This window comes from Salmo trutta, chromosome 5 (assembly GCF_901001165.1).
Source record: "Salmo trutta chromosome 5, fSalTru1.1, whole genome shotgun sequence".
Classification (NCBI taxonomy): Eukaryota; Metazoa; Chordata; class Actinopteri; order Salmoniformes; family Salmonidae; genus Salmo; species Salmo trutta.
The window spans coordinates 67588156-67602256 of record NC_042961.1 but is presented as its reverse complement, the minus strand read 5'-3'; positions in this window follow the sequence as shown (position 1 = coordinate 67602256).

The following is a 14101-nucleotide window of genomic DNA, read 5'->3' as shown; positions in this document are numbered from 1 at the left end:
TATATGTTCTGAATGTAATTCTATCACTGTTACCATAGAGATACTATTATATGTTCTGAATGTAATTCTATCACTGTTACCATAGAGATACTATTATATGTTGTGAATGTAATTCTATCACTGTTACCATAGAGATACTATTATATGTTCTGAATGTAATTCTATCACTGTTACCATAGAGATACTATTATATGTTCTGAATGTAATTCTATCACTGTATGTATCCATCTTCTTCCCATCTGAAGGAATAAAACAACTGTAATGATTTAAGTGTTTGAGAGTTTAAAGGTCTGTCTGTATGGTGTTTAAATGTAACCACAGGTAGTGTACAGACACTAATCACAAACCAGGGAACGACTGGGAGAACTCAGCCCTGGCCATTCTATCCACACCAGCCCAGATCAATGCAACTCATCCACTCTGCTGTCCCTGTGCTGCTGCTTGTTCTCTGTCTGTCTGTCTGCTTAAACCCTTATCCGTTTTAAAAGCTAAGCTAATGACTTTGGCTATATTGCAAAGTAGTGCCTGTGATATGTGTTCCCCCGAATCCACACCTACCCTAAGTGTTAATTACTACAGGGTCCAGACTAACATGTTCCCCTGAATCAACACCTACCCTAAGTGTTAATCACTACAGGGTCCAGACTAACATGTTCCCCTGAATCAACACCTACCCTAAGTGTTAATTATTACAGGGTCCAGACTAACATGTTCCCCTGAATCAACACCTACCCTAAGTGTTAATTATTACAGGGTCCAGACTAACATGTTCCCCTGAATCAACACCTACCCTAAGTGTTAATTACTACAGGGTCCAGACTAACATGTTCCCCTGAATCAACACCTACCCTAAGTGTTAATTATTACAGGGTCCAGTCTAACATGTTTCCCTGAATCATTACCTACCCTAAGTGTTAATCACTACAGGGTCCAGACTAACATGTTCCCCTGAATCAACACCTACCCTAAGTGTTAATTATTACAGGGTCCAGACTAACATGTTCCCCTGAATCAACACCTACCCTAAGTGTTAATCACTACAGGGTCCAGACTAACATGTTCCCCTGAATCAACACCTACCCTAAGTGTTAATTATTACAGGGTCCAGTCTAACATGTTTCCCTGAATCAACACCTACCCTAAGTGTTAATCACTACAGGGTCCAGACTAACATGTTCCCCTGAATCAACACCTACCCTAAGTGTTAATTATTACAGGGTCCAGACTAACATGTTCCCCTGAATCAACACCTACCCTAAGTGTTAATTATTACAGGGTCCAGACTAACATGTTCCCCTGAATCAACACCTACCCTAAGTGTTAATTACTACAGGGTCCAGACTAACATGTTCCCCTGAATCAACACCTACCCTAAGTGTTAATTATTACAGGGTCCAGACTAGCATGTTCCCCTGAATCAACACCTACCCTAAGTGTTAATTACTACAGGGTCCAGACTAACATGTTCCCCTGAATCAACACCTACCCTAAGTGTTAATTATTACAGGGTCCAGAGTAACATGTTCCCCTGAATCAACACCTACCCTAAGTGTTAATTACTACAGGGTCCAGACTAACATGTTCCCCTGAATCAACACCTACCCTAAGTGTTAATTATTACAGGGTCCAGACTAACTAGCATGTTCCCCTGAATCCACACCTACCCTAAGTGTTAATTACTACAGGGCTCAGACTAACATGTTCCCCTTAATCAACATTGTTCCATCTAGCAAATCCAAGCAGGAATCCATGACTCAATATATTTTGGGGACCAACCTAATCCATTGATTGTCATGAATTTTGGGTTGACAATTAGACTTTTGTTATATTTTACTGTCAAAATAGGACTCCAGAATTTCCAGATATATATTTCAATAGAGATGAGTTACATATTGATGTGGACTAACTAATATCATAGGTTCATTCATTTGAAGTTCAACACCTTCAAAATATCCTGTAAAATAGTTTATATTGAGCTCAATATTGAGAGTTTACAATTTAAAATGACACCTCCAGAACGCTGAGACCCTCCTCTTTTCAACGGGTACAAGGGGACAAAGCATCCGAAGCTGTGTTTTTCCCACAATTGCATTTTGAAATGGTGATCAGAACACATTTCTCTCGAGTGTGTCGTGGGGAGAGGAGAGTGGCTCACTCATCACAGCAGCAGGCCCCAGCGAGGGCAGCAGGGCAGACACTTTCATTACAGGAATCACGAGGACAATGCACTTTTTGACCAAATCACGGCTTTAGCCGCTCAAATAATAGGACGTTTTGAGTGAGGTGACAATGTAGAAGATAATCTTTAAGTTTTTCATGATCCATGATCTTGGCAGTCTAACTGATGACAGAGTCAGAGAGGTCTCTGCCACGTTTGATTTTGAATGAGAACTGGGACAGCATATCTGATCAACAAAGGCTCATTATAGATTAGTATAACAGAGAAATGTAAAACACATTTTAACAGGCCCATGGACAGCTGGCCATGTCACCCTTTTTTAATTATTTAAATGTCCCAACCCCCCCAAAAATTGTCCGGACCCATCTGGCATTTTCCAGAATTGCTAGTGGTCAATCTGCCCCTGCATGCACGAACGCACACACACAGCCCGTCATCTCATAAAGTCATTCATAGTGCTTTATTAATACATACACTACTGAGGTATTCAATAAATAAGTTGTTCCATCTAACAAATCCAAGCAGGAATCCATGACTCAATATATTTGAGACCAACCTAATCCAATGATTGTCATGAATTTTAATTTGACAATTAGACTATAGTTGTTATATTTTACTGTCAAAATAGGACTCCAGAATTTCCATATTTTAGTTTTCTTAGATAGAGATGAATCTTTACAGGCCCTCCCATTCGGCAAGATTAGGCGGTTGCCTATAGCGGCAGTTGAATTTGGGGCGGCATTTTGGCAATTGGCTGCCTCCCTCCTCCCTCCGTTGCCTTGATGCTAGTGGTTGTATTAATTTGGCATCTATTGCATCCCACAACTGTCCTAGACAATGTTTGGAATATTTATTTCTCGCACAGAATAGGTCAACTTTTGAACTATGGGGGATAGTAGATTGACATAGGCTAGTGCTTTTGCTCTCCGTTAGTCCTACTCATCTTGTTGGCTGACGAAAAGTAAATGTGGACAGATGGGGACTTCCAATTTCTTCAATATGCACCTCGGAATTGGATTCGCGTCCCTGATGTGTCTGTCTTCACTTGTAGCCTGTGAGAAAGACCCGAACACATGACTGAGAGCCATGCAACTGAGAGGTGCTTCAGCACGCAGCGGGGAGAAGGGAATTATAATTATTATATTCAGCCCGAGGGCACAACGGCCACTTGCCGCAAAAGGCATGGATTTTTTTAGGGGGATTATGGCCTAACAAAGGGGATGCCGCCAGGAAATTCAAGGCATTATCAAGTGCTTTACAAATTGTGAATGAGAGGCTGATGATGTGTGTACAGCCTTCGCAAAACAAAACAAAGCAGAGCTTATACCTTTTATGTGTCTTTTTCCCAAATCATCATTCGTCTCATTATGCAGCCTTACAATGTGTTAAATCTAAACATATAGCACAACATTTTTATCACAACTAAAGTTACATTAATAACTCTAAATTAAACGTATAGGAGGACTTGTTTCTTTCTTAACCATTCAACACAGAATAGCCGCACGTGCGCACTCCCTCAAATCATTTGGAGAAAATATCCTTTCTATTTTATTCAGCTATGTTTAACTTGTATTATTCATACTATAAAATAATGCCATGGAATTCTAAACAACTCTTTTCTGCTAAATTAACTAGTGTATCCCACAACCATACGGCATAGCCAGATCAGGGCCTAACATAAGGACATCTCAGAGTATGCTATTCTGTTCTTCTGAAATAGACTGCATTTTCTTCATGTTTCTTTAGACTTGTGTAAATAAATAATGGATTTATTGTGATGGTGTAGCCTATATTACATGGATTTATTAGACTTTTTTTAAATGTCGATGTTCCAGAGGTCAGCATCAGTGGCTTGTAGGCTATGTGTGGAAGACAGGAGATGCTAAATGTGTTAATGAACATAAACAGCCATTTACCAGTGAGGCAGGCAGTTATTTTCTTGACAATCACCGACTGACGAAATGTCATAACCGCCACAGGCTAAGAGTGAACATGGCTCGTCTGTTCCAAGAAAAACTATGCAGCCTTCTTCTTTTGCTGAAAACTTTTTTCACACAAATGCAAACCTGCGTTGGTCAGGTATAGAACCAGGGACTGGAGGAATCTGTGCCACCTCCTCAGCACACATGAGAAGTCACATGACCACCCAGATAGTTTCCAGAGGTGGAAGGAGCTGGAGATCAGGCTGGTGTCCAAGCAAACTATCGATGTTTAAGGAGAGACTCTCCACTGGCAGCCGGCGCTGCAGAGGCTCATAGCCCTGATACGCGTAATGGCCACCCAGAACTCTACGCAATGTGGGACCAACGACAGGCTGAACGAGCCAAATAATGGGAACTTTCTGAAGTGTGCGGAAATGCTGGGTGTCTTTGATGGTACATGAAGGGGCCGTCCAAAGAAACACATGAGCACTACCTCTGTAAAAGAATCCAGAATGTAATCATTGACATGTTGGCAGAAGACTGAGATCCAGCAGACAGTGTGCAGTGAGCTAAAAGCAGCCAAATATATTTTGAACCTGGTTCTCTCTGATGCAGCATTGTGTTGCTTGGAGGCGGCTGAGTTTTTAATACCTTCCAAGAGATTTCTACGTTTTTATCCGGATCTACACACCGCTGGGACCATGCTGAAAGAGCACGTAAAAGATGGACTCACAGTGAAACCCCTCATCACCACGAGATGGTAGAGCCTGGTGGAGGCTGTGAAACCCCTCATCACCACGAGATGGTAGAGCCAGGTGGAGGCTGTGAAACCCCTCATCACCACGAGATGGTAGAGCCAGGTGGAGGCTGTGAAACCTGTGTGTTACAAAATCAACCTCCAAGAAGCAGTGCATGTATTTGCTGTCAGGAAGGCCAGGAGAGTCATCTTGTCTTTGAATAAAAGGTAAGTGTTGATCATACACTCACATTACTTTTATCACGACTCATTTCTAAGATGACTCAATCATCTATCGCATGTTAAATATGTCTTCTTTTTTTACTTAAAAAGACTACATCCTAATCTCGCTTTCTCATCTCTCTGTGTCTCTCAGACGATTTGATTTCAGGACCATGGAGAGAACATCGCTGATGAGGCGCTGGTTGTAGCAGAGCGCTGGTCAGACGGGATAGAAGGAAGCGTCCTCCCTCCTGAGTCTATCATGGAGAGGAGGAGCAGGAAGTTGACTTTGTTCTCGGCCTTGTCTCTGAATAGGTGTTCAGTAAGGGTCTGGAACAAAGAAACATCACTAAGTAAGTAGGGCTTGTAAGTAAGCATTTCACGATAAGGTCTACACCTGTTGTATTCAGCATTTCACTGTGAGGTCTACTACACCTGTTGTATTCAGCATTTCACTGTAAGGTCTACTACACCTGTTGTATTCAGCATTTCACGATAAGGTCTACACCTGTTGTATTCAGCATTTCACTGTGAGGTCTACTACACCTGTTGTATTCAGCATTTCACTGTAAGGTCTACTACACCTGTTGTATTCAGCATTTCACTGTAAGGTCTACTACACCTGTTGTATTCAGCATTTCACTGTTAGGTCTACACCTGTTGTATTCAGCATTTCACTGTGAGGTCTACTACACCTATTGTATTCAGCATTTCACTGTAAGGTCTACTACACATGTTGTATTCAGCATTTCACTGTGAGGTCTACACCTGTTGTATTCAGCATTTCACCGTGAGGTCTACACCTGTTGTATTCAGCATTTCACTGTTAGGTCTACACCTGTTGTATTCAGCATTTCACTGTGAGGTCTACTACACCTGTTGTATTCAGCATTTCACTGTGAGGTCTACTACACCTGTTGTATTCAGCATTTCACTGTTAGGTCTACACCTGTTGTATTCAGCATTTCACTGTTAGGTCTACACCTGTTGTATTCAGCATTTCACTGTGAGGTCTACTACACCTGTTGTATTCAGCATTTCACTGTGAGGTCTACACCTGTTGTATTCAGCATTTCACTGTGAGGTCTACTACACCTGTTGTATTCAGCATTTCACTGTAAGGTCTACTACACCTGTTGTATTCAGCATTTCACTGTAAGGTCTACTACACCTGTTGTATTCAGCATTTCACTGTAAGGTCTACTACACCTGTTGTATTCAGCATTTCACTGTAAGGTCTACTACACCTGTTGTATTCAGCATTTCACTGTGAGGTCTACACCTGTTGTATTCAGCATTTCACTGTAAGGTCTACTACACCTGTTGTATTCAGCATTTCACTGTGAGGTCTACTACACATGTTGTATTCAGCATTTCACTGTGAGGTCTACACCTGTTGTATTCAGCATTTCACCGTGAGGTCTACACCTGTTGTATTCAGCATTTCACTGTAAGGTCTACACCTGTTGTATTCAGCATTTCACTGTGAGGTCTACTACACCTGTTGTATTCAGCATTTCACTGTTAGGTCTACACCTGTTGTATTCAGCATTTCACTGTTAGGTCTACACCTGTTGTATTCAGCATTTCACTGTTAGGTCTACACCTGTTGTATTCAGCATTTCACTGTTAGGTCTACACATGGTGTATTCAGCATTTCACTGTGAGGTCTACTACACCTGTTGTATTCAGCATTTCACTGTTAGGTCTACACATGGTGTATTCAGCATTTCAGCAAAAAATCACTAAAGCTGGAGACTCATATCTCCCTCACTAACTTTAAGCACTAGCTGTCAGTGCAGCTCACAGATCTCTGCACCTGTACATAGCCCATCTGTAAACAGCCCATCTATCTACCTACCTCATCCCCATACTGTATTTATTTATTTATCTTGCTCCTTTGCACCCCAGTATCTCTACCTGCACATTCATCTTCTGCACATCTACCATTCCAGTGTTTAATTGCTATATTGTAATTACCTCGCCACCATGGCCTATTTATGCCTTAACTTAACTTACCTCATTTGCACTCACTGTATATAGACTTTTTTTTTCTCTACTGTATTATTTTCTACTGTATATATATATATATTTTTTTTTAAATTTCACAGTAATGTTGTATTCGGCGCATGTGACAAATAAAGTTTAATTTGATTTGAGTGTTGGAAGTTTGTCTTCTTGATGTCTCTCACAGCTCCTGAGTGGCGCTGCGGTCTAAGGCACTGCATCTCAGTGCTAGAGGCGTCACTACAGACCCTGGTTTGTTTCCAGGCTGTATCACAACCGGCAGTGATTGGGAGTCCCATCAAAATCAACCAAATGAAGGCACCTTAGAAGGCAGCATTTTAAATTTTGTCGGGATTGAGATGCCTCAAAAGGCAGCATCCTTGTCGATTGGGACACAACTGTCTGACTTGATTTAGGTTTAGTTCAGCCGTCCTGTTGAACTTACCCAACATGCCACTATAGGGTAGCGAACATCCACAGAAGTGCCTGTTTTCTCCACCACACAGTGAACAGGTCTAAAAAAGGCAAAACTACCACCAGGGTGGGGCAAAATAAGGAACGCTTCACGAATTTGCGTGTCATCTTTTGAGCGTTCTTTTACGCATTATTTTCCTGCGCAAGGCTAACCCGTTGTCTAGCAGATCTCAACTAGCAAAAAGCTACTAAAATCCACCAATGGGAATGCGAGACAGTCTCAACTAACCATATCCAACCACCATCGCCCGTTTGACGTGTGGTCCAATCATATTCGCCCTTTGACTTTAGCCTCCGGCCCCATCTCGAATTTTCAAAAAACAAACGGCGGACATGACACTTCCCCTGAAAGCTGGAAAGATGGTGGAAGCAGATGATACAGTGGATTCTGAATACAATGGCTGTAGAATCAAGGAGAACCGGAGTATTATCCAAAAGAATGGAAAACGGAGCAAAGTAGGGTACAGTGATGAGAATGACCCTTTGTATCTAGTAGGAGTACGGTTTGTTAATGAGGAGCAGATGAGCAGAGTACCAATCTGGAAGAAACCATTTGAGTTCTCCAACCTGGTGGAGAGAGTTCTGGGTAAAGTGAAGGCTGTGAGGATCACTAGAGGAGGGCTTGTTTAGATCTTGTGTTTCTGCGGATCAGAAGGAACGTGTGTCTTAACCGACTTGACACGTTTGAAGTGTCGTGTGTGTCTCTTCGGATAGGCCTACAATGCAGGATGCGGGAGTTGCCATTAACCAGCAGCAAGATTTTAAACGTTAAGAAGGTGGACTTTATGGCATTTATAGCTGTGGTAATGAATGGCACTGCCAAGGGAGAGAGAAGGTACAGGAAGATATACGTCAGAGTGATTATGGTGGAGCTGTTCCTGGGGCTGAAAGATTTCACAGCAAAGGAGTTACATGGAATATTGGCACAAGCCTCACCACCCTCTCAGGTCCCAGAGCCGTACCACCCTCTCAGGTCCCAGAGCCGTACCACCCTCTCAGGTCCCAGAGCCCTACCACCCTCTCAGGTCCCAGAGCCGTACCACCCTCTCAGGTCCCAGAGCCGTACCACCCTCTCAGGTCCCAGAGCCGTACCACCCTCTCAGGTCCCAGAGCCGTACCACCATCTCAGGTCCCAGAGCCGTACCACCCTCTCAGGTCCCAGAGCCATACCACCCTCTCAGGTCCCAGAGCCGTACCACCCTCTCAGGTCCCAGAGCCCTACCATCCTCTCAGGTCCCAGAGCCGTACCACCCTCTCAGGTCCCAGAGCCTCACCACCCTCTCAGGTCCCAGAGCCATACCACCCTCTCAGGTCCCAGAGCCGTACCACCCTCTCAGGCCCCGGAGCCGTACCACCCTCTCAGGCCCCGGAGCCGTACCACCCTCTCAGGCCCCGGAGCCGTACCACCCTCTCAGGCCCCAGAGCCGTACCACCCTCTCAGGTCCCGGAGCCGTACCACCCTCTCAGGTCCTAGAGCCGGACCACCCTCTCAGGTCCCAGAGCCGTACCACCCTCTCAGGTCCCAGAGCCGTACCACCCTCTCAGGTCCCAGAGCCCTACCACCCTCTCAGGTCCCAGAGCCCTACCATCCTCTCAGGTCCCAGAGCCGTACCACCCTCTCAGGTCCTAGAGTCCTACCACCCTGTCAGGTCCCAGAGCCGTACCACCCTCTCAGGTCCCAGAGCCGTACCACCCTCTCAGGTCCCAGAGCCGTACCACCCTCTCAGGTCCCAGAGCCGTACCACCCTCTCAGGTCCCAGAGCCCTACCACCCTCTCAGGTCCCAGAGCCCTACCATCCTCTCAGGTCCCAGAGCCGTACCACCCTCTCAGGTCCTAGAGTCCTACCACCCTGTCAGGTCCCAGAGCCGTACCACCCTCTCAGGTCCCAGAGCCCTACCACCCTCTCAGGTCCCAGAGCCGTACCACCCTCCCAGGTCCCAGAGCCCTACCACCCTCTCAGGTCCCAGAGCCCTACCATCCTCTCAGGTCCCAGAGCCGTACCACCCTCTCAGGTCCCAGAGCCGTACCACCCTCTCAGGTCCCAGAGCCGTACCACCCTCTCAGGTCCCAGAGCCGTACCACCCTCTCAGGTCCCAGAGCCGTACCACCCTCTCAGGTCCCAGAGCCGTACCACCCTCTCAGGTTCCAGAGCCGTACCACCCTCTCAGGTCCCAGAGCCGTACCACCCTCTCAGGTCCTAGAGACCGAGAAGGGACATATAGAGAACTAAAAGAAGGAGGAAGTGGGAGTTTTGTTTGTTTTGGTAATGTACTATTTTATTAGGGTGGGTGGATTAAGTTAGTATCACTATTATGTTTGGAGTTATTTATTTTATTGTATTTTTTTTTATTTCAAACCGTCCAGTTGGTGGCAGCAAAGCACCTTTTTGTGTGTAGTCCGCCATAAAACCCACAGAAGAAGAAGAAGCCACTTTCCCTTCATCGGATCATTGTTTAAATCACAAGGAGAGTTACAGAGTAAGTATCTTTTATAAGGTTGAATGAAATCAGTTGTAAATGTTATTGCTACATCTGTGAAGTTGTTAGAAGAATGGAAAAGTGAATGTAAAACATACAGTTATATCTCAGCAGTCATCTACCTATGATACCCGTAGCATTGGTTTGGTATCGGTAACTACCTGTACAATCACACACCACTTGTCTGCATTTTCAATACTATTTTTACAATCGGAGCTATTTTAATTCATACTATCGTTCAAATTGGTGCTTTGTTGTGTGGTGTAAGACGTCTGTGAAGTTGTGAAATCGTGTGAACGTGATGCAGGCTACAGTTCAGTAACTTTAACATGCTACTGTACAGTAGTTTATTTGATGTTTCAGTGTAAAACAGTTTTATTCAACATGTATCAGTCATGGATTAGATAATACATGTATTATGTTGTCTAGTTTCATGGTGTCATAATCATGATATTTGCCTTGCATTTCAATCTACACATGAATATGGTTCTGCAATGTTAGGTAGGATATTCTGTTCCCTTGACATTCTGCAAGCATGAATACTTTACAATAATGGAAGATATGCATTGTGTTAATCTTACTATTTGTCCATGTATTGAATGTGACACTCCTCAGCATCATGACACTCCCTTCCTGTATCTGTCATAAAGGCCTATGCATTCTTTGTCCTTTAGTTACACAACTAAATCTAGTATCTGTCTCTTACCTTTCATGGTGTAGATTTACTGTCATGGTGCTGAGAATGCTTAGTACTGTATCTGTCTCTTACCTTTCATGCTGTAGATTTACTGTCATGGTGCTGAGAATGCTTAGTACTGTATCTGTCTCTTACCTTTCATGCTGTAGATTTACTGTCATGGTGCTGAGAATGCTTAGTACTGTATCTGTCTCTTACCTTTCATGCTGTAGATTTACTGTCATGGTGCTGAGAATGCTTAGTACTGTATCTGTCTCTTACCTTTCATGCTGTAGATTTACTGTCATGGTGCTGAGAATGCTTAGTACTGTATCTGTCTCTTACCTTTCATGCTGTAGATTTACTGTCATGGTGCTGAGAATGCTTAGTACTGTGTCTGTCTCTTATGTATTCTCTGTATGTATTAGGTAGGACCCCTTGGACATGCAGGTACCTCCAGCGCTCCCTCCTGCCTCACGTTCGGCCCCTGTCCCTGGTGATCTATCCCAGGCCCTCTTGTATCCACCCCAGGCTTCTGAACTTGCCCCAGTGGGGTGAAGGCCAGAAGAGGGTGATGTCCTTCCTGCCTCTCTCTCTCCCTTAAAATGCAACTGGTGATTCCAGAGATCTGGTGGGCAACTCTCAACAAGAAGCAGCAGCAGTGGATTGACCAGACGCTGTTTACCAGGAGCTGCCTACAGAGCTCCCAGTTCATCACTGTCCTTTCCCTGGTGGGGTGAAGACCAGAAGAGGGTGATGTCCTTCCTGTCTCCAAGGCCTGCCTCAGAAAGTGCTGGGGTGAGTTTTTCCATAATAAATGAGCAGCTTAGAAATGGTAATTTAATATATTCTTCTCTCATGATCTATCAATGCCACTGGGTAATTAATAATTGGATGTAACTTAAACACTTAAACAATGTCACTTTATATAATGTTTACATACCCTACATTACTCATCTCATATGTATATACTGTACGCTATACCATCTAAATCAAATGAAATGTATTTATATAGCCCTTCTTACATCAGCTGATATCTCAAAGTGCTGTACAGAAACCCAGCCTAAAACCCCAAACAGCAAGCAATGCAGGTGTAGAAGCACGGTGGCTAGGAAAAACTCCCTAGAAAGGCCAAAACCTAGGAAGAAACCTAGAGAGGAACCAGGCTATGAGGGGTGGCCAGTCCTCTTCTGGCTGTGCCGGGTGGAGATTATAACAGCACATGGCCTAGATGTTCAAATGTTCATAAATGACCAGCATGGTCAAATAATAATAATCATAGTAGTTGTCGAGGGTGCAACAAGTCAGTAACACAAGAGTAAGTGTCAGTTGGCTTTTTCATAGCTGATCTTTGAGAGTATCTCTACCACTCCTGCTGTCTCTAGAGAGTTGAAAACAGCAGGTCTGGGACAGGTAGCACGTCCGGTGAACAGGTCAGGGTTCCATAGCTGCAGGCAGAACAGTTGGAACTGGAGCAGCAGCACGACCAGGTGAAATGTGGACAGCAAGGAGTCATCAAGCCAGGTAGTCCTGAGGCATGGACCTAGGGCTCAGGTCCTCCGAGAGAGAGAGAGAGAAAGAAAGAAAGAGAAAGAGAGAATTAGAGAGAGCATATTTAAATTCACACAGGACACCGGAAAAGAGAAGAGAAATACTCCAGATGTGACAGACTGACCCTAGCCCCCCGACACATAAACTACTGCAGCATAAATACTGGAGACTGAGACAGGAGGGGTCAGGAGACACTGTGGCCCCATCCGATGAAACCCCCGGACAGGGCCAAACAGGTAGGATATAACCCCACCCACTTTGCCAAAGCACAGCCTCCACACCACTGGAGGGATATCTCCAACCACCAACATACCATCCCGGGACAAGGCCGAGTATAGCCCACAAAGATCTCCGCCACAGCACAGCCCAAGGGGGATAAACTCCTCTGTATGAAGATGAGTCCTGTCTGGTATAATTAGTGGTCAGACTGGACAAGGAGGGTTGGATAAACTCCTCTGTATGAAGGTGAGTCCTGTCTGGTATAATTAGTGGTCAGACTGGACAAGGAGGGTTGGATAAACTCCTCTGTATGAAGGTGAGTCCTGTCTGGTATAATTAGTGGTCAGACTGGACAAGGAGGGTTGGATAAACTCCTCTGTATGAAGATGAGTCCTGTCTGGTATAATTAGTGGTCAGACTGGACAAGGAGGGTTGGATAAACTCCTCTGTATGTGGAACAGGTGGAACTATTTAGAATGTGTAACAATCAAACCTCCCTATTGGCTGTGTTCCACATTCTAAAGTAGAACCATCATTTTACTTGCTGAAATATTGTCCAGAAATGACCTCATTGGACAGAAAGGGGAACTCCTCCCCACACGCATGTTGAACAAATATAATGTTTCCCTGAAACAAAGGATTCCTGTAGTTTCATGAAATAAGACATGTATTCATAGTATATTATACATCATACAAGCCAACATTCAGTAGCAACACTGCTAAGAGGTTTTGTTTAAATCCATTGATGACTTTTAGTTTTATTGAAGAAGAAAAAGGGTTTTGAGGCCCTAAAGTAAATATTCTATCCTCCTGTCTTTTTGTTAAATTATTGACCTGTGGAACATTCACCTACTGGGTCAATTATAACATTTAATATCCTCCACTTGGTTGAATTGTAAATGACTGGTAGGTCCTAGGAACATACTTAGTGTGTTATGGTAGCTGAGATATGTTATTTGGATAAAAATATGATGAATCTAACTTAAATAATATTTTCATAATAAACTAAAGTTTAAAAGTGTTAGTTTGTTCCCCAGTCTCCTCTACTCTTACTGAGAAAAGGCCTCCTCAACTGAAGAATCTACAGCTGCTGAGTCTGAGGTGTTAATCAGTCCAGTGCTGCTCTGACCACAGTGTTGTTAGGAACCACATTTTCTAATGCTACATACACAGCCTTGTGTCAACTCTTACTGTGAACTACTTCAGTTTCTGAAATAAACTCAGCAGAGGTCAGACCACAATAAATCAACATAAACAACACCAATAAATGAAACATCCATTATTGCTATCTTCTGGTTTCCAATAATGAAAACTGCGAGTTCCTGTTAGTGAAGTTTCCACCCTCACAAAAGTTACAAGTGAACAGAGGATAGAGGGGGGGGGGGGAGAATGGGGGAGAGTGAGGGGGGGGGGAGTGAGGGGGGGGACATGGTTATGAGACAGCTGTATTCTTCAAGGATCACAGGCATGTTTGAGGAATTTAAAATCGACCCTAACTCTGTCATTGTGAAAGTCATTTCCCCGACCACCTGACCCCCTCCTTGACTTTTACTAAATAAGTGTTTATAACATCAGTGTTAGAATTTCAAAGTCACAAACAAAACATTTATAAGGTATTTTGGTTCAAAAACATTCCA